Source organism: Panthera leo, chromosome E3 (assembly GCF_018350215.1).
Source record: "Panthera leo isolate Ple1 chromosome E3, P.leo_Ple1_pat1.1, whole genome shotgun sequence".
NCBI classification, from domain to species: domain Eukaryota; kingdom Metazoa; phylum Chordata; class Mammalia; order Carnivora; family Felidae; genus Panthera; species Panthera leo.
Genome location: NC_056694.1, coordinates 14,096,672 through 14,118,476, shown reverse-complemented (window position 1 = coordinate 14,118,476; position 21,805 = coordinate 14,096,672). Strand labels below are relative to the sequence as shown.

Below are 21,805 nucleotides of genomic sequence, written 5' to 3'. Positions count from 1 at the left end.
AGAAAAAATAAGAAAATTAAAGGCTCCACCCAAGAGGCTTACTAATGGAATAATGGGAGACGCTGAAATAGAGAAACGAGGAAAATGGGGAGGGATTATCAATGGAATGTTCCAAGGAATTTTCCGAAAACTGACAGACATTAGATTCCAGATTCAAGCCACTAAACTGACCCACACTAAGGCTCATCATCGTGGATTTCAAAACTCTGGGGACAAAATGGAAGATTCCACCAGCTTCCAGAAAGGAGAACACACACACACACATGCGCACACACACACACACACACACACACACACACACACACGCGATCAGAAATCGGAATGCCTTTGGTTCCTTTACAAAACATTGAAAAAAGATAATGAAGCCAAAACATCAAAATCTGAAAGAAGGGACTATCTGTCTCAACCAGGCCATCGATCACACAGAAAATGAGGATAAAGCTTTCTTGAGACACGGATGATCTCAAAAGACTTTATCTTCCTCGTAGTCCCTTAATGAGGCTCCTGGCTGTTATGTTGCGTCAAAATAAGCACGTAAACCAAGAAAAGAGAAAAGCCTGGAATTTAGCATAGGAGAGGGGGCAAAGGAGGTCCCCAGGAGGATGGTGAGGAGGGATCCAAGGTGACAGTGACCCATAGCCACTGCAGCCAACTGTCCACAGCGGGGCAGCGGGACTTGAGGCGGACACATGGCGAGTTGCCATTACTCTTGCTTCCGCAAACTCACCTCATTTTCGACTGAGGATAGATTGCTTGAATGAGCCCAGAACTTTCAATATGAATTGATAAATTGTTCGGATATGCGGTTCTGTCCCATGAGAAGGATATGAGAGTCTTTTTTCTCTGTATCCTCACCGACACGGACTCTTACTAATCTTTGTCATCTTTGCTGCTCTGATGAGTCAAATGATGTCTGAATGAGGATAGATTGTCCCCATTCTTCCCTATAATGGGATATTCTGACCACAGGCTGACATAGTCTGTGCTCTCTCTCGCCATGCCCGCTGCCTGGATCAGCGGAGGACATTCATTTCATCCCCCAGACGTGGTCTGCTTCGACCTCCTTCTAAGAGTAGGCAATGCGCCTTGATGAGGTCGCCGGCAGAAAACACAGAGCAGCCATTCCTTCTGTCCCGATTTTTGCCTTATCCCCAGCACTGGTGCACACAACAGCCTGCCAGATGTCCCCACAAGGGTGTGTCCTGTGTTTCCCTGAGCTCGCTCGTGACTTAGCTGTCTTCTCCAGAAGAAGCCTTTGTAAACAATTAAGATAGTACACGGGTCAGTACTTTTGTTCTTGACGTGATAGGATATCAGGCATTTCGTAAAAAGTGCACGAAAAGAATAAAGGAGCCAGGAAAACTAAGCAAAAAATAAATAAATAAAAGGCATCCAGATTGGAAAGTAAGAAGTAAAATTGTCACTACTTGAAGGTGACGTGACATTACAGGCAGAAAGCTCTGAAGAATACACACACACACACACACACACACACACACACACACAATCAGAGCTAAGAAACAAGTTTAGCAACGTAGAATACAAGATCAATATACAAAAATCAGCTGCATGTCTATACGCGAGCAGTGAGTAGTCCAAAAATGAAATAAAGAAAGAAATTCTACTTACAATTCAACATCAAAAATAATAAAATATCTAGGAATAAATTTAGACCAAGAAGGCAAGACTTGTAGGGGAGCCTCAGTGGCTCAGTCAGTTAAGCATCCGACTCTTGATTGTGGCTCTGGTCATGATCTCAGAGTTGTGGGATCGAGCCCTGCATCAGGATCCACGCTCAGCAGGATTGGGATTCTCTCTCCTTCTCACTCTGCGCCCTCTCCTCATGCATATGTGTGTGCTCTCTCGCTCTCTCTCAAAATAAATAAATAAACATTTTTTTAAAAAAAACAAGAAGACTTGTATATTGAAAATTATAAAACATTGTTTAAAGAAATTAAAGAAGATCTAAATAAATAGAAAGGCCCTCCATGTCATGGTAATCTCTACACCCAACATGGGACTCCAAATCACAACCCCAAGATCAAGAGTTCGCACACTCTGCTGACTTAGCCAGCCAGGTACCAAAGACATTCCATGTCATGGATTGGAAGTATTAATATTGCTAAGATGACAACACTTTTCAAATTGACCTATAGATTCAATGCAAAATCCCTGACAAAGTTCCAACTGCCTTTTTGAAGCAATGGACAAACGTGTCATATGTCACATGTGGGACCCAGAATTCACATGTCAACACGTGGGACCCAGAATGGACAAAACAATACTGAAAAAGAAGAATAAGTCTGAAAGACTCACTTCCTGATTCTTAAAACTTGCTATAAAGGAAAAGTTATAAAGACAAGGCGGTACTCACACAGGGATAGACACATAAATCAATGACATAGGATTTAAAGTCCAAAAATAAACCCTTACACTTACAAGGCAATTTATTTTTGACATGGATGCCATGACCATTCAATGGGAAAAAGAACAGTTCCTTCAACAAATGGTACTGGGACAACTGAATATCCTCATGGGACAAAAAAATAATAATAATAATTTGGACCCCTACCTCAAACCATACACAAACATGAATTCACAATGGATATGGAGCTACATGTAGGAGCTAAAACTCCAGACACTTAGAAGAGAATATAGGTGTAAATCTTTGTGACCTTGGACTAGGCAATGGTTTCCTAGATATGACACCAAAAGCTCAAGCACCCAAAGAAAAAAATAAAAAACTTGACTTTCATGACCATGAAAAGCTTTTGTGCATCAGAGGACACTATCAATAAAGAGAAAAGACAATCCACAGAACAGAAGGAAATATCTGCAAATACATTTGCAAAATTACGTACAGAATATATTTGATAAGAATGTGTGCCCAGAAGACATAAGCAATTACAACTCAACACTAAGAAGACAAATGACCCATTTTAAAAATCGGCAAAAGGGGGCACGAGGGTGGCTCAGTTGGTTAAGCGTTCCACTTCGGCTTAGATCATGATCTCAAAGTTCATGAGTGGGAGCCCTGTGTCGGGCTCTGTGCTGACAGCTCGGAGCCTGGAGCCTGCTTCAGATTCTGTGTCTCCCTTTCTCTCTCTGCCCTTCCCCCACTCGCACTCTGTCTCTCTCTCACTCAAAAATAAACATTCAAAAAATAATAAATAAATAAATAAAATTCAAGTTGACAAAAGATTTCAATAGACATTTCTCCAAATAAGACAGACTAATGGGGGCGCCTGGGTGGCTTAGTCGGTTGAGCATCCTACTTTGGCTTAGGTCATGATCTCACGGTTTGTGGGTTCAAGCCCCGCGTCAGGCTCTGTGCTGACAGCTCAGAGCCTGGAGCCTGCTTCGGACCTTGTGTCTCATTCTCTCTCTGCTCCTCCCTCACTTGTGCTCTGTCTCTCAAAAATAAATAAAAGTAAAAAAAAATTTTTTTTAAAAAGACAGACTAATGGCAAGCAAGCACATGAAAAGATGCTCAAAATAATCAGTCATTAGAGAAATGCAAATAAAACCATGAGATACCACCTTACACGCACCACGGTGGCCTTTGTGTGTGTTTTTTTTTAAAGGAAAATAACAAATATTGAGGATGTGGCGAAACTGGGACTTCATACATTGCCAGTAGGAATGCAAAATGGTGCCGCTCCCGCGAAAAACCGTGTCATTGGGGAAAACAGTCTGATGGCTTCTCAAGATATGAACCGTGGAATTATCACAGGACCCAACGATTCCACTCCTAGGTAGGTACCCAAGAGAACTGAAAACATTCCACACGACAACTTTTACACGAACGTTCCTAGCAGTATTATTCGTAACAACCAAAAAGCAGGAACGCCCCACCTATCCATCAACTGAAGAACAAAGAAAGGTCATGTGTTACCTCCACACAACCGAATGTCGCTGAGCCACAAAAAGAAATGACGTAAACCCATGCCACCACACGATGAACTTGGGCGGCAGTACGTTGCACGAAACAAGGCAGACACCAAAAGCTACAGGTTGTACATTTTGTTGATAGCAAATGTCCAGAAAAGGCAAAATCATAGAGACAGAAATACTTGGTGGTTGCCCCAGGACCTGGGAGAGATGGCTAAACAGGTCCAGGATCTCTTTAAGGGGGACGATGAAAATATTCCGGAATTAGACCGTGGTTACAGTTGCAAAACGTCGTGAATGTACTGAAAGCCACCGAACTATACACACTTCATAAGGGTGTATTTGATGTTATGTGCATTCTATCTCAATTAGAAGTAAGGGACAAGAGGGACGCCTGGAGGGTTCAGTCTGTTAAGCATCCAACTCTTGATTTCGGCTCAGGTCATGATCTCACGGTTCGTGGGCTTGAGCCCCGCATGGGGCTCTGCGCTGACAGCTCAGAGCCTGTTTGGGATCCTCTCTCTCCCTCTCTCTCTGCTCCTACCCCACTTGCACTCTCTATCTCAAAAATAAATAAACTTTTAAAAAAAGTAAAGGAAAATCATAAACGATGACCGTGACAGGGTGTGGCAAGAATGATGATTGATACAACTCCATGCACCTGAATTCCCTCAGCCTCAACCCCTCAAACAAAGATCAAAGCGGGAAAATGCTGATGATCTGAACAAAGACCAGTGGCTTGGGACACGGCCAGGCGGGATCACGCTCAAGAGGGACTAAGCAGATGCTGAGAAACAGAGCAGAAAGAGAATGAAAGGCCCTCTGGTCTTTGGTGACGAGGTAAAGCCCTTCACGGACAGGAGATAACGAGAAGCAGGTCTGCGAGGCCGAGAGGAGAATGCTAAGCTAGTCACAGGACAGACTGAGCTTACGGTTCAGAGGGACCCTGGCCCTTGAGGAGAGAGAGGACGCAGGTCTGGAGCTCAGGGGAGAGGCTGAATTGCTCTGTGCTACAGGGATGGATCAGGAGGGGACAAGTGCCCGGAAGGAAGCCACCAACAATGTCAGACGTGGCCGGATCAGAGCAGGAAAGTGCCCGCTGGACTGGGTGCGCCGCGATCACTGGTAACTTTTGCCCGAGGGATTTCGGTTTAATGTACAGGAGCACAAAGAATTGCATCTTACTTGGGTTTAACTTGCGTCAACATCAGTATTCAAGCCGAATGAAACAAATGTAAAAACAAACCTAACAAGTGAAAGACCCTGAATTACCTGTACACACAGGTCCTGAGCCTTCTGGCTTTATTCACACACTCCCTGGACCAGGTGGTTTTTCTTTCCTTCCTTCCTTGCTTCCTTGCTTCCTTCCTTCCTTGCTTCCTTCCTTCCTTCCTTCCTCCCTCCCTCCCTCCCTCCCTTCCTTCCATCTCTCTCTCCTTTTATTTTTCCTTTTTTTCTCTGCTTTCTTCTTTCTTTCTTTTCTTTCTTTCTTTCTTTCTTTCTTTCTTTCTTTCTTTCTTTCTTTCTTTCTTTCTTTTTTCCTGATAAAGCTTGGTTTTCCTTTAATGGATATGATAACATATAGGTGTGGGATTCTAGTTCCCACCTGAGCCAGGCATGACCGGCTTGAGAATGGACCATTCTACCCTCATGAAAATGATGTTTGCAGATCTTTTTTAATAAAAAGAGAACTATGATGTTTCACAGTTCAGGGGGGGAAACAGGATGAATATTGTTTTTACTATAGGATCTTAACTATGTAACACCTGCATTAAAAAAAAGAAGGGAGTGGGGTGCCTGGGTGGCTCAGTTGATTAAGTGTCCGACTGCGGTTCAGGTCATGATCTCGTGGTCCGTGGGTTCAAGCCCCGCGTCGGGCTCTGTGCTGACAGCTCAGAGCCTGGAGCCTGCTTTGGATTCTGTGTCTCCCTCTCTCTCTCTCTGCTCCTTCCCCGCTCACACTCTGTCTCTCTCTCAAAAATAAATAAACATTAACAATTTTTTTAAAAAAAGAAAGGGAGGGGGAACCTTTGGCTGGCTCAGTTGGTTGAGCATCAGACTTTTGATTTTGGCTCAGGTCATGATCCCAGGGTCGTGGGATCAAGCCCCATGTCAGGCTTTGCACTGAGCATGGAGGCTGCTTGAGATCTCTCTCTCTCTCTCTCTCTCTCTCTCTCTCTCTCAAATAAAAAAAAAAATTTAAGAAGGGGAGAACAGGGGGGAGTGAACAGTTGCCTTCAGTTACTCTCTGCGGTATTTGTATTTCCCAGTTACTTTTTGATACATTCAAAGTTTCCTACAAAGAGAGCACGCATTACTTTTAAGATCGGAAAACACAGTAAGGCTGGGGAAAAATGGTTTAATCAAACTTGAGCAGAAGGTAAGCAGGGATAACAATATTAAGGTTAGATGAACTAAATTCGAGGCAAGGAAAAAAGTATGCTTTTAAGATAAAGGGAGTATGACATCAGGGTGACAGCCACCACTAACGATGAAACCACACAGACACGAATCTACAGTTACCAAAGAAACTGACAACAAGATACAGAAATCAAGCGTTATTAGGGACATGGGAAGGAAAAGTCATCGTAGGAGGAGATTTGAAAACACCATCATCAAAAAGCCTTAAGAAAATAAACTCAGAGTCTATCTAAATACACAAAATTGATGTCTGGCAGGAATTCAATTCCATGAATACAGTGTGTGTGGGGGGGGGGTCTTTTCAAGTGTATATAGAACATTTACAAAATTCGATAATACCAGTCACAAAGAAAATCTCAACAGAGAAAAAAAATGTTAAGTCCCTCTTGCAGTTAAAGAGAAGGTACTTCTAGCCTGGAGAAAATACAGAAGCAAGAAGGAAGGACAGAAAAGGGGGAAACAGTGTTAATATAGTCTCCTCCTGGTCCACCGGGTATTTGCAGGGGGGGGGGGGGGACAGAGGAGGATGAATGGGAATTAACTTGATGATCAGGCTGGACCGAATATCTCTCCCACCCCGTTTCTCACCCACTGAACAGCTTTATTTAAATGCGAACCCCTGAGATGGTAACTCAGGGGTTCTCAACTGTGTGGTTCCCGTAGGGGCAGGATCAGCACCTCCTGGGAATTTGTAAGAAATGCACATTCTCAGCCCTACTCCAGACCTCCTGGAGCAGAATTTCCTCCAGGGTGGGGCTCCAGGAGGTTCTGAGCGGGAAGCCGAAGAAGGTGCCTAAGTACCCCTGGAGCAGACTGGCTCAGAAGAGGAGTGGGCTTTAAACCCCTGGCTCCCGGAGTCCCCCAAGTGGGATTAAGCTGCCTCAGCCACAGGGGCCACCTGCGTATCACGCCCTTCCTGTCCTACTTCCCCCCAGCCCCTCGAGGTGTTCTCTCCCCCTCGCAAATCAACTAACACACTCAAATCTTTGTCTCAGGGTCTGCTCCTGGGGGAGCCCAAACTAAGACGCCCACCAGAGACCCGAGTTTCCATTCTGGTGGAGACCAGCTTGGACCCCCATTTCTCTCTGGCTGAGCTCCGCCAAGATCTCCTCAGGGGAGGGAGCCCCACTGGCCGTGGGTCCTCACCCCAATGCCGTCGGGCACCCGCTCTCTTCTCTGGGTGTGCGAGCTCTTCTCTGCCCCGCCTCCTGCCACAAGGCCACTTAGCCCCACTCCACTTGCCCTTTGCAAGCCTCGTTCATCTTTGTCACTCACTCCCAGGCTGGGTGAGACTCACCGAGGGCCGATGCCAGACGGGCCCTGAGAAACCCCGTCCTATCCAGCACCGTGGGAGGCCAGTTGTGCAAGACGGGGAGGTATCACGTGCTACGTGCTGGGTAGGCAGGGTAATGGGTGCTGGGGGAGCTCCCAGCTAGGGCCGTAGGACGGCAGCAAAGGATTCTCTGAGCAGGGCACCCGCAGGGGACACCTGGGGGACTCAGCCACCAAATGGAGGGAAGGAGGATCAGGGATGCCCTCTGCTGATGCAAGGGGTCCACGGTGGGCACGCGGCATGCCGCGAGGGGCTCTGGGAGCCACGTCAGGGAGACAGGCTTCGCCAGATGGCTTAGAGGCTCCAAGGAACCGAACGCGCCACGTTCTCACAAGAAGACCGCCAGGGCCAGTGTTAGCAGAATCTACACCTGGCGGAATGGCCAGAGGTAAAAAGAGAAAAATAAGGATGTGAAAAACACAGCCAGTGACCCCTCCGTCCTCCAACTCTGGAGGCCTCGGAGAAGGCGGTACCCGACTGGCATATTGCTGGGCCGAGGTGCACGGGGGCCCTTCGGGGGCCCAGCCAGCCAGTTCAGAAGGGGCAGGGGGACTTCAGTGCCCGGGGCCAATGACGTGGCTCAGCCCTGAGCTCCCGGAGATAGCCAGGTGCCACACGGCACCCGTGGCATCGTCCTGGCTCCTGTTCACCCTCTCCTAGCCCGGGAGCACACGCGGGGTAATCTTTCTCCCTCTCTACCCAGCACGCTGAGAGCCAGGGCTTTAGCCTGCCCTAGTCCTCCCATGGCTCAGAAGATAAGCCTCCTTGGCCTTGAGCGCGCACCCTGGCTGGCTTTCTCCTGTGGCATCAGCTGGTGGGGGTTTCTCCCTGCGGCGAGCGCAGCGCATTACCTTAGGCCAGGAGCCAACACAAGGGCAAGGTTAGCAAGACCCATCGGCCGCCAGTTGGACACCAGGCCTCCCCCCGACCCGCCTCCAGCGACCCCGGAAGATTTTTGTTCCTGCTGCCCAATACCTGCCTGTTTTATATATATATATATATATATTTTTTTTTTTTTTTTAATTGAAACTTTAAAAAAAAAAAATTTTTTTTTAACATTTATTTATTTTTGAGACAGAGAGAGACAGAGCATGAACAAGGGAGGGGCAGAGAGAGGGAGACACAGAATCTGAAACAGGCTCCAGGCTCCGAGCTGTCAGCACAGAGCCCGACGCGGGGCTCGAACTCACGGACCGTGAGATCACGACCTGAGCCGAAGTCGGACACTTAACCGACCGAGCCACCCAGGCGCCCCGCCTGTTTTATATTTTTTAAACTGAGCCACTATTCTAAAGGGAGCCGACCTCCAAAACACCTGTGAACACTGCTCGTTTCTACCTCCAGTCATTTTTGGCTCGGCGGCCCAGAGAGGACTTCGGATGCAAGATGAGTGGTTCCCGTCCCAGGACGGAATTACACTGTTTTGTTTTTTAAGTTTATTTATTTACTTTGAGAGAGAGACAGAGACAGCTCGAGTGGGGAAGGGGCAGAGAGAGAGGGAGGGAGAGGGAGAGAGAGAGAGAGAGAGAATGTATCCCAAGCACACTCCACCCTACCTGAGCAGAGCCCCATGCAGGGCTCGAACTCACGAAACCTCAAGATCACGACCTGAGCCAAAACCAGGAGTCCGGACGCTCAACCGACTGAGCCACCTAGGTGCCCCCAGAATTTCATTTTTTATTTTACCTCTTGGGAAAGGACGGTGGCAGTGGGTAGGGCTGGGGCGGGGAGTGGGGAAGAATCTGGGCGCCCCTTGTCATCTACTTTAGGTAACATGAAGAAGGGAAAATGAGTCCATCTATGTGGCCAGTAACTTCTTTTTTTTCTTAATGTTTATTTATTTTGAGAGAGAGCAAGAGAGAGCATGAGCAAGCTGGGGAGGGGCAGGGAGAGAGAGGGACAGAGAGAACCCCAAGCAGGCTGTGTACTGGGAGCGCGGGGCCGGACATGGGGCTCGATTCCACGAGCCAAAGCCGAAATCAAGAGCTGGACGCTTAACCGACGGAGCCACCCAGGGTGCCCTGCCAGTCATTTATTCCTAAGAGCCCTGCAGGCCTCGAGGTCTAATGGACCAGTGCTCGTGCGCCCAGATGTCTTCCTCTCTGTAGCTATGCCCCAGGGACAGGAGACAAAGACAGGTGGACTCGTGTTACAACGCAAGTGGCATTTTCCCCCTTGCTGAGCCGGCGCGCTCCCAGGTTCCCCTCCAAAACGCTCGTGCGGCTTGGCGGCCCCCATACCTTCGTCACTGTTGTCGTCCACCAGGATGATTTCCTTCAGCAGGTGCGTCGGCGTGTGGTTGACCGCGCTGTGGACTGACCGCAGGATCACTGACAGGGCCTCGTTCACGAAGATGAATATGATGGAGATCTGGGGCAGCTCCTTGGAGTACTTCAGCTCCTTGCACCTGGGGGAAGAGAGCCAGCCGAGCAGAGTCAGAGGAAGGCGGAAGGCATGGGCGCTGCGGACGGACACGGCCCACGTGTGCCCAAGGTGTGAGTCACCAGTTCCCTCCGGGGCCCCCCTTGGCTGAGAACAAAGACTGGAACCTAAGGAGGAGATCGTTAAGGGGTCCAGCCCCAATTCTCCTCAAGCTGCCGCCCCAGAGGAACCAGAAGCAGCAGTCTCGGGTACGTATCTCGCGTCTCCCAGGCGGCCTGGGTGCCCGTTCACACCGCCCGGTCCCACTTCGGTGCCCACCTGCCCCACTCCCTACTCGGGCACCTGCGTTTCCATGCCTGGAGCCTGCTTTGCTGCCGCCCCACCCCCATCTGCTCCCATCCAGAGGCGGCCAGGAGTTGAGGCATGAATACCCCAGCTCGCTCACCCCAGGAGCAGACTGACTCCAAGGGCGGCGGTTTATACGGCCTCCCAGGGTCCCCCTAGTGAAACGAGGGAGGGTTCCCCCTCCATCACCCACAGCGGCCATCTGCATACCACACCCTTCGGGGGATGCCTTCCCTTCCAGGTCCTACTTCCCCACGCCCCTGGTGGTGTTTGCTCTCTCCACCTTCCAAATCAATGGTGCACTCAAATCTTAGTCTTAGGGTCTGCTTCTGGGGGAACCCAAACCAAGCAGCCCTCTCGGGTGGAGCCTGCATTCGAGAATCAGACACGAAAGGCACATGTAAATAATCGTATTCAAGGAAGCGGGTCCTCGGCCTGCATAGGAGCGTGCTGCCGGATACACCCCAACTCTTCTGGCAGGCGTTCCTAGAATCTCCTGGGGGGGGGGGCAGGAGATGGGACCGCCTGCCTTTGAGGTCCTCCCTCCTAAGACCCAGCAGCTCCCCCATCCCTGGAAACAGGAATAAAAGAGAAGAGTCCTTTTCACCCAGGCTGGACACAGGGGTGTCGAGCTCTGGCCTCCCTGGAGCTCCCGGTGATGCAAGCTTGATACCCAGGGAACATGCCGTGCGTGGCTCAGTCGTGGGAACACCGCGCTCTGTCCGGGGGAGCACTCACGAATGCGGTCCCCTGCTTAGGCTGAGCCGCATTGGAAATACCAAGCGGAAACCAAATAGCATGGGAGAGGGCGCTAAGGCATTTCAATACATTCTCCTCCTCCTCGTGTGAGGTTGGACAATATATAGCACAGGTGTTAGAGGAGAAAACAAAGGAAACGAGCTGAAGGAATGGAGTGAGGGGGAAGAGCACGGAAGAAAGAGCAAGAAAAACGGTTGTTTTTTATGCGGAACAGCTTGGGCTGTGTCGGGCCGTATTAATCATGCAGGCAATTTTCGGAAGAAAATAAAGTTTTGTTACGAGATGCATTTGTGTCTCCTGGAGGAAAACGTCCAGGGATCCATTGATCATGCAGCCTCATTTTTACCATGTCGCTGTAAATTCACTTCTGGGGCTGCCAGGGAGATTAGAAGGGTTATTGACAGGCTCCCGGGCAGTCGGCGGGAATCATCTCATTTACTGCCTGGGGATCCGAGGGAGGAGGGCACCCCAGAAGGTCCCTCCGAGCCCCCTCGACCATCCTGGGCAGCTTACTCACCAGCCCGTCCCTGTGAGCACACATTCCGGACGCGCCCACCTATTCCCAGCGCTCAGCCCCAGGGCTCGTGTCTCTGGTCCTTGGTTTTTAACAGCTTCTGGCGCTTGGAACGCAGAAGCAGAAAGACCAGATTGCAGTGTCCCAGCACCTTCTTCTCCACCCACAGGCAACGGGGTCATGATGCAATCAGGACTGAGTTCTGAGTCAAGCCTCTCGGCTAGAGCAGGCAACTCCCGCCCCCAGGGTAAAGCGGGAAATGGGGGAGCCTCGAAGCCTTCATCCTGCCCCTTCATGGGCCAAGGTGGCCATTTGGTAAATCATGGTGGATGAGGGGGGGGGACGGGGATTTCAAAAATGAGAAAGCTCTCCGTCACACACGGGGTACACTGTTCATAGGTCTTCACCTCTAAAACTGTCAAAATAATCCGCACCACACCTAGCTGTGGTGCCTGCCTGAGACCTCACAAGGGTCATCTGAGAGCCCCGTGACAATGCAACGTACCAACTAATGGAAAGACCCAGTCTGCCCGGCTGCCTCCCCCGGCCCCCCCCCCCCCCTTTCGGCTCCTCCGTTCCCTTCTGAATGCTCCCCAACGCATGGGCCAGGCTTCCAGAGTTTTCACGCAGCCCAGACCCTCCTTGCAGGACCCACCCAGGAGTCTCCTCCCCAGCCTGGCCACCCGGGTCTCTATCCTTGCCCAGCTGACAGTGCACCTCTCCTGGGCCCCATGTCCTCAGGCTTTCCCAATGGGCAGACGAGATGAATACAGTCACTGTCATAAAAATCAGCGTTCTTTCCTTGGTCTTTTTTTTTTTTTTTTAAGTGTATTTATTTATTCACTGAGGGTTTTTTTTTTTAATTTTTTTTTTTTAACGTTTATTTTATTTTTGAGACAGAGAGAGACAGAGCATGAACGGGGGAGGGGCAGAGAGAGAGGGAGACACAGAATCGGAAGCAGGCTCCAGGCTCCGAGCCGTCGGCCCAGAGCCCGACGCGGGGCTCGAACTCACGGACCGTGAGATCGTGACCTGAGCTAAAGTCGGATGCTTAACCGACTAAGCCACCCAGGCGCCCCTTCACTGAGGTTTTTAAGCACTGAGGAGTAGGTGCTGACTCATATACACGTTACTTACAATCACACCCCGGGGCCAGACAGGGCGGAAGATGAAGGGTGGTTGCTGCGGGGAGAGAGGCTCACTGGCCGTAGAAATGCAGAGAGAAAGAACAGACCACGGCTCCTGCCTGTAGGACTTGACACTGAATTCCCGCTGTGGCCTGATGACCCACAGCCAAGTGTTCCGTCCCCGAGTCCCCGCAGAGCCGAGGAGGCAGAAGGTGCTGAGCGCCCAGTTGCCCCGGTGGCTTGCACGGTGCTCTCGGGGGTGGCCGGGGTGGCGGGGCAGGCCGACTCGGGGAAGGAGAGGTCGGTTTCAGAGCTTGGCTTCCCACCCCCATCTGTACACAGTGGAACACACAGAACCCGACGTGTTTCCTGCCGCCCCGATGGCCTTCCGGCTGCAAAACCCGGGTAGGAGTAGACTGGAAGGTTTAGGAGGATAAAAGAATGGATTCGGGATCTGCGAGGCACCCAGGAATGAGCAGAGGATGCTATGCCACAGCAACTGCCAAGTACTTCCAAATCCACAGCCGGGGGGGCGGGGGGGCATCCCGTGGGCTTCCTCTAGCAACACGGGCTCAGAACTGGGTCCCAGAAATCACAGGCCTCCTTTCAGAAACGGGTCAGTGAGCAATAAACAATCTTGTCTTAAAGAAGATGGTTGGCAGGCAAGCTGTCTTAAAGTCTGGATAACTTTCTTTTTTTTTTTTTCTTTTTTTTCTTTTTGAGAGACAGAGAGACAGAGCGTGGGGGGGGGGGGGGGGAGGGGCAGAGAGAGAGAGAGAGGGAGACAGAATCGGAAGCAGGCTCCAGGCTCCGAGCCATCAGCCCAGAGCCCGACGCGGGGCTCGAACTCACGGACCGTGAGATCGTGACCTGAGCCGAAGTCGGACGCTTCACCGACTGAGCCACCCAGGCGCCCATTAAGAAGTCTGGATAATTGTCAATAAACACTTAAGGCTCCGTAGAGAGGCTACAAAGCAACTCAAGCCCAGCCCTCTGCTCCGAGGGCCACGAGAACAGTCTCTGGAAAGCCGATCTCACAGAGAAGAGAGAGCAGAGACAAACAACCAACCTCGTGAGATCTGTCAGACACCTTCTATCCATCCTTACGTCTGTCTGTCCATCTCTCCATAGGCCTGGGATACTCCCTTGAACTTGGTAGCTCCCCGAGGGTAACTGTCTCCCCTTCTCTCGGCGCCCTCACAGCAGAGCCATTGGCATTGACCTCATTCAACACCAGAAGTATCCACGACCTCCCTTGGTTGATGCTGAGTGAGGAGAAGAGAGCTGAGGAGAACAGGCCGCTTCGGAACCCACCAGGCCTCCGAGCAGGAAATGAAGCCCAAGGAGCTGCCCGTACCAGGACCTCCTTTTAAGGACAACTTACGTGAGCCCCACGTGGCACATAGATCAGAGGGGCCAAGTGACACTTGTGACCCAGTTTGCCAACCTGACAACAAAATGACCCTAAAACATCCCCACTGCACTGTTGTAAGAGAATTGAGACGCAACGTGGGCCAGGAGATCTCAGGACCTTACAGACGAGGATGACGATGATGTTACCCAACATTTATACAAGTGCCGGCGGTGAGTCGGAAGTTTCTGGAAGCTTCTATGTACTGTTCTGTCTCATTTAACCCTCACAGCAACCTTCTGAGGTAGGCGGTATTATCATCCCCATTTCACAGAGGAGGAAACTGGGGGCCCAGAGAGGTGAAGTCACTTGCCCTGAGTCGCACAAGCTGCCCGAAGACAGCAGCAAGGGTGCCTGGAAGGGAACTTCTTCATCTGATGTCTCGACTCTTCCAAACACGGGATAGCACACGGGGCCATTTCAGGGCAGGCGCCCACAGGGCCTGCACTCAGGCTCTACTCCTTGTCTCTGGTCCCACTTGGGCATTAATCCCTCGGGTCCTAAGGTGAGGGCTCCCCTTCCAGGGCCTACCCAATCTCTCCCGTCACTCAGCTCACACGGTCGGTCACCTCATGGCCAATCTGCTGGGCCTTCCTGGCTGCTTACCCTGAGCTCTGGCTCTGGGGCGTCTCACTAGGGTGTGGGGACCCGTGACCGAGCACTGCCCGGGCCCCAATCCTGCCGTCAGTAGCCAAGAGTCCTGGGGTTTGCAGCTAAAACACGTTCAACACTTAGAACCAGGCAGCTTGGAATGCAGTGCGGTAAACGCTAAATGCCGAACGGTTGACGAGGGTCCCTTCTGTTTCCCTTCCGGGGCCTTCCAGAAGACATCTAGCTAAGGTTGTTCACAGACGGAGCAGTGGGGAGCCAGGGCTTGGAACCACAGGGTCACAGCCGGCTCTGCAAATTCCTACCAGGCTGATTCATTTTCATTTTCCAAGTGCACCAGACACATGCATAGGGTCAGAAAGGCCAATTAATAAAGGTTCTTTACAGCGGACGTGGAGCCCATGCCCTCTCAGTGCCGGCAGCCCAGGGCGAAACCAGAGGGAGGAATGTGGGGGGAATCAAACGGAATAGGTAGTTTGAGTCAGGAAACACCACCTCGACTGACCCCAAGCAGCCACAGGCTTGGGGCAAACACATCTTCCCATCTGCTCTTTCCACTGCTGTGGATAGTGGTGGGAGGTGAGGCCTCCTCTTCTATGGCTGCCCGACCTCAGATCCACGTCAAAATGGAGGGTCTGGGTCCTGGAGTGTCTACCTTTCTATTTCTTTTTTTTTTTTAATGTTTATTTATTTCTGTCTGAGAGACAGAAAGAGAGAGATGAGGGGCAGAGAGAGAGGGAGACAATCCCAAGCAGGCTCGGAGCTGTCAGCGCAGAGCCCGACGCGGGGCTCGAACCCGCAAACCGTGAGATCATGACCTGAGCCGAAACCAAGAGTCAGACGCTTCACCGACTGAGCCCCCCAGGCGCCCCTACCTTTCAGTTTCTGAATGTGCTTTACGTAGGAGAGCAAGCCCGGAACGTACCCGTGTACTACATCCCCTGCGCTTCCGGAACGAGCACACCATCTCCCGGGACCTGGATGGCCACACGCTTCCTTGGCCTGGGCTCACCCTCCTTGATCCATAGCAGACCCCGCCATCTCCAACTGAGAGGCAAAAGGGCCCCATCCCCAAGGATGCATTGCTGTGGCCCAGCCACTAAGCAAGGGGATTCGTTTTCCAAATGGTGCCCACTTGCCAGATAGAGGTAATCAGAGAGGAAAAGGCAAATGCGTCAGACAGTCATCCCTTTGCCGCTGCCTGAATTCCGTGAGTCCGTAAACGCTGAAGGCACATCCTTAACCAAAGACATGGCTCGTGTGTGCCAATCTTAGCTATGCCAAGCCACGGGTTATGGGCAATCAAGAACAGAAATGGGACTCCTCCTTGGAAGCCCTACTGCAAAAATTCCCATGCTCCTGAGCCCGGAAAAGGCCATGAACGTTGACACTACACCTGCCAACTGACACGGAACTTCAGAACGTTCCACTCACTTCCTGTGTCACATCAACAACGGCAACTTCACTTTCCGCCCAGCAAGGAGACAAACCGCTCCCTCCTCTCCCCGGCCCACTGTGGATGCGGGGCCAGATGATGAAGTCAGATCGCAAAGCACATCTAACTGCTTCTAATGCTCAGTTTTACGGGTCAACGTGGCTAGGTCATGGTATTTTGGCCACACGTTATTCTAGAGGTTTCTGAAGGTACTTTTTTTTCTCGATGAGACTGACTGTAGATCAGTAGGCCTGGGTTAAAGCAGATTACTCTCCATAATGTGGGTGGGCCTCATCCAATCAGTTGGAAGGTTCGAAGAGAAAAAAAAGACTGAGGTCCCCCCCGGGGGAAAGGGAATTCGAACAGCAGACTGCCTTTGGATCCTCGCTGCAACATGAGTTCCTCCCTGGGTCTCCGAGCTGCAGGTGAGCCCTGCAGGTTTTTGGATATGCCAGCCTTCACAATCACGTATGCCAAATTCCTTTAAATAAATGTTTCTCTCTCTCTCTTTAGCTCTCCCTTCCCCCTCTTTCTCTCTCTCTCCATCCATCTGTAAATATAATGATATGTGATATAATGATAGAGACAGATAAAGAGAGAACGTCTCACACCTGCAGCTGATGACAAGACAAATCCGAGGTTGCCAGTCTTCACGGCCCTCAGAGGACCTGCCCTGAAGCTTCTCTGGAAGGCAGGTCAAAGCCTCCAACCCTCCCCCGCCTCCCCACTGCTCTCTGCTTTTACCACTCTCCCCTCTGGCTCATCTCCCTCCTGCAGGGAAGCGTGCCTCTTAATCCACCGAGGAAATCAAGGCCATCAAGGCCATCGGCAGGAATTTCCAAAAGTGGTCACGGGCCTGTAGCATCAGCGTCGGTCAGCATCCCCTGGCAACCGGGCAGACCCTGGGCCCCATCCTGATCAAGCTCCGCATCGTGGCTCCTCTGCAGGTGCGGATGAGAGAAGCCAGGCACATGTAAGGACCCTCTGTCCCTCCTCCCCCGGAGGAAGCAGAGTCAGGAAGCCAGACGCTCAGGTCTCTTCCATTTAAATACAAGCTCAGGTCTCTTCCATTTAAATACAATGTGGGTCTCTCCCACAGCTTTCATTGATGTCTTTCTTCTCCTTGTCTCCTTCCGTCTCCCATCGGTTCCTCACTCCGCTCTCATCCTTTGGCCTCGAGTTACCCTCTTGCACTAAAACTGCTCTTGTTAGTTTCCAATGACATCCATGTGGCCGGAATCAGCAGATACCTCCCGACCATCATTGCTGCAGGATTTAACGTTGTTGCCTCTCACCTCATATAAATGTGACTCACTCTTGGGTGCCGGCACACCCAGGGTTCCCGGAGTCACACCTCCGCTCTCTCTCCCACCTGATCGGCCCCGGCCCCCTGTTCTTTTTCCCGGGTTGCCCTTTCTGTTCCCGCTCCAAATCCCCAAATTCCTCAAGGCTCCTTCTCTGCCCTTGGCTGACTCTAACTAGGCGACCTCGTCCTAATCTATGGCTCCAACTGTCATGCCCTGCAATTTCCAAACCCGCATCACTAGCCTGGACCTTGGCTCAAGCAACAGCTTCCCACCGGACGTGGCCACCTGGACGCCTCGCAAGCCCAAGGTCAGCACGCCCAAACCTGACACCCGCTCTGTCTGTGCCTTCCTGTCTCCATCGCGGGGGACCGCCCTCTCTTCTCAGGAGGCACGTTTGAATCATGACCCATTCACCTCGTCTGGCCGGTCACCGAATCCTGAAGATTCTGCCATCTTGAGGTTCTCTTTGTGACACTCGCCCCTCTCCCCCACCCCCCGCCATTTGCACTGCCCTGGCTCCACGTCCCAACGCTTCCCTCCTGGATGTCACCGAAAGCCACTTACTGGAGCCCTGCTTCCGGCCGGCCCCCTCTACAGCTCAGCCTCACTCTATCCACCACACTGCTGCCAGCATGTTCTTTCTTTTTAATATTATATTTTTAAGTGATCTCTACTCAACGCGGAGCTCGAACTTACAACCTGGGGATCAAGAGTCCCACGCTGAGCCACCTAGGTGCCCCCAGCATGACCTTCCTAAAATGCAAATGGGATCAGGACACCCTCCCCCTGTAACTATCTCCTTGCCTTCTCCGTTGCTTTCAGAGTCAGGTTTAAACTCCTTTGCTTGGCACCCAGTTCAGCCCCAGCTCATCCTTCCAACCTCAGCTCCTACCCCGTTCCCCCAGCTACCGTGAAGCAGTCATACTTCCCGGAACCAGGAATGCCTTCTCTCAATGCACACTCTTTCCCCTCTGCCTAAAGCGCCTTTCCTTGGGCCTAACACGCCCCTCCCCCTCCAGCCCCACCCCAGGCACTTCCTGGCCTGATGTGAGGTCCCTGTCCTCTGTTGCGTTCTCCCCCTCTGCAAGTTGCCATCCTGATGCCCTTCACTCTCTTCTCTCCCACTTCGGGGCAGCTGGGCTCCCTTTGTTTCCCCAGAGCCCAGCACAGTCCTTGGCAGATAAATGGTTACTGCACGAACCCGTGAAAACCCCCCTACCTTCCCTATTTCGTCTCTCTGCTCTTTTTATGATCAAAGACATCACTTATCGTCTCCCGAATTATAACATCAGTGATGGCACCTCAACACTTAAAAAAGACACCACCCTGAACTCGACTGCCTGCTGTCTCCTTTGATTTACTAATCAGAACTCAAATTCCGAAAACCCGTTTGGGTCAAGTGCATTAACCAGGCCGACAGCCCCTCTCTTTCTCCCCTCCTCATCAAGCCTCTCCTATAATCCACGGAAAGAGCGCTATCATTTTTAGCAACAGCAAACCTTGCAAAACAAGACAGGGGGCTGAGCCACGGAGATGCACGAGGCCCCTCTACTGGACCGCTCATTACCAGGGAGAAGGCACACTTTGCTGAGTGGTTTAATTTCCTCAAGTTGAGCTCGGCACTTCATCCAGGAAGGAGCTGCACACCTCATTAGCTCGGTTCCTACACAGCCAGGCTCTGGGACGAACTGCCTACTTCAGCATCTGAGTTCCTGTGCATCCCGCAGATCAGTCACACTGGGGCGATTTTCATGAATCGAGATGCAGCCTGCTCTATGCCTGAGACGGGGTCCTATCCTGGGGTCCACAGAGCCCCCCAGGAAAAGCCTCCCAAATTGAATGCGAGATGTGGTGGGCGTAGGAATTTTTTTTTTTTTTCCTGGGGCGAGAATTCACACCTTTTGTGGGCTTCCCACAGAAGCACAGAGGAAGGGTACAAACCCAGGGCACATGGCCAGAGGGCACAGTTGTCAGTGACAGGCCAGTGCCCCGCCCAAGCCCTGTTTTCAAGCACCAAAGGATCAACAAAGCTCTTGGGGCCCCCCTGCCAGCTTGGTTCCTACAAGCATTTCTCTTGGAATATTCCCCAAGCCATTTTTGATTCTTGAGCTGATTACCTACAGGTACCATGGAATCTCCCAGGCTGGGACGTCTCTTTCTCCGAGTCCTGAAGAGTTGCTTTTCCAAGGACAAGGTCTGAGACTCAGCTGTCCTTGGCCAGGTGGCAGACATGACAGTTTCAAGGTGTGGCAGGAGGTCATGACATGGGCACCCCCTACCTGTGTCTCTTTATCTTTGGAAGGTTTTCTTTTGTTTTGTAAGTGAAAAGGGTTGATTCATCTTCTTTAACCCTCAACTCTGACCACAGGTCCCTGCTCTGTGCAGCATGCTTTTTCTAGAAGGGAAGGGAAGAGCCACACATGGGGGGTGGGGGGAGGGTGGAGAGGATGATGGAAGTCGGGGGGGGGGGGGGGGGGGAGGAAGGGAAGGGTGGGGAGGGGCAACCTTCAGACTCTCAGCTCAACAGATGGATTTCTCCTGGCATGAGGAAGCTAATCTTGTAGCCAACTGACGAGAACAGAAAAAGAAAAGAAAAACCCTGGAGTTTTATTAAGCAATGGCTCAGGAACAGAATTTCTAAAAGCAATTAAGGGTAAATTAATGCAGACAGTTTCAGGCCAGAGCTAAGAAAACCTCAGTGCACTTAAGGCACAAGATATGCTGCCTAAGTTATTCACACACGGTATTTATCCCATAACCTTCCGAAGGGGAGTGCGATGAACGGGGACCCCCCCACCATGGCCGCAGGAGGCCAAAACGCATTAGGAAATGATCCCAACCGGAAATAATAAATAGCCGTGTTCCAAGGCCCAGCAGACCCAAAATGTGGGCAATCTGATCCTTCAGAGAAACGGAAGGGCCCTAAAAGGCTCTGCACTCAGCCGAAGCCTCACTCTCCCACCCCAGCCCCTCCCGGAGCTCCAATGTGGGGCCAAAGGTTGTCTTCTAGAACTTCAGCGCGGCAGTGAGAAACATATTACCCAACGGATGACTTTTCCTTTCCTTTCCTTTCCTTGCTCTGGTCAAACTGGCCAGTCCAGCCTGCCTTTTCAGAGACACCGACCACGAAAACACTTCTGCTCGTTCCTGCATCTGGGCCACCCTTCCGTCCTTGGTGCTATGGTACCTCCACGCAGAAAGCCGTCCCCAAGGGCAGGCCCTCCACCATGGGACACACCAGCCCCCACCCCACCCACCCCCAGCCTCAGCTTAGTGTTAACCTGACGCTGCTTATCTTAATCCAAAAACGCCTTCTCCCTCCCTGAACCGCCAGAGGCTTCAGCAGATTCTGTTTATGTTGTGTGGCAAAAGGCATTAACCCTTCACCCCTCTGTGTGCACAGCTCCTTTGCCAAGTGACTTCTTCCAGGAGGTTTTTCTCACTGAAGAGGCCAAGTCTATCTCCCCACCCACGGGATCTCGGCGCGGCCACACGATCGGCTTTGACTTTCAGAACAAGGTAAGGGGCTATTTCGGGTCCAAGCGTGAGCCTCTGGGGGTTCTCGTGCCCTTGGCCATCACCTGAGAAGCACTGGGCTGGCCCTCTGCTCCGAGAGGGCAATACAGGATGAGTAACAAAAGGTGACCCCCCCACACCCCGCAAACACACACACGTGGGTGAGCCCAGCTTCTGCAGCCGTGCGTTGGGCCAAGAACCTTCCAGTGTATGCGTTATCCCATTACTTTTCACGGTAAGCCAGGAATGTAGGTATACCCATTGTACTGATGAGTAAACTGAGGCCAGAGGCAAGTGAATAGTAGGCAGAGCTGGACTTCCAACCCAGATCTACCTGACTCCAATGACCTTTGTCTTAGCCTCCGAAAAACAAAACTGTTTCTCAAGGAGGGTCTGAGCAGAGACATATGTCTTGGCTTTTGTCTACTAAACAAAGCCACAGGCATGATGACGTCACTAATGCTAAGCCAAGTCACCAAACTGGGGCCGAACACCTAACCCAACTGCAGTTTCCGCCTCCCCCAGAAATGTTGTCTTCACTAGTCAGTCAGGAATTTCCCGGTTGGCTCTGATGAGGTCATTGGTCACAGGAGCCCTTCTCCATCCCCCACAAAGTAAAGTGAGGTAAATCCACCGAAAAAGACCCCCAGCCATCCCCACTAAGGGAAGGTGGCCTTGTCTGAAACAATCCTTCCTTTGGCTAATCACTCCTTGCCCCACCCTCCTTCCAATTTCCTTTGCTTGAATGCTCTTTT

The 21,805-nt window shown here is 51.4% G+C and overlaps 1 protein-coding gene across 3 annotated transcripts in view; it reads right to left on the bottom strand.

The window, feature by feature from the left end:
* Positions 1-21,805, bottom strand: part of GALNT17 (polypeptide N-acetylgalactosaminyltransferase 17) — a 285,062-nt gene that overhangs the window by 228,794 nt on the left and 34,463 nt on the right. Inside the window, exons 1-2 of one of the 3 annotated variants that reach the window (XM_042921618.1) lie at positions 15,718-15,752; positions 9,886-10,052 (exon numbers count right to left, since the gene is read on the bottom strand). The gene's annotated coding sequence lies outside the window, so the exon portion shown is untranslated. The other 2 variants (XM_042921617.1, XM_042921614.1) reach the window with 2 other exon arrangements.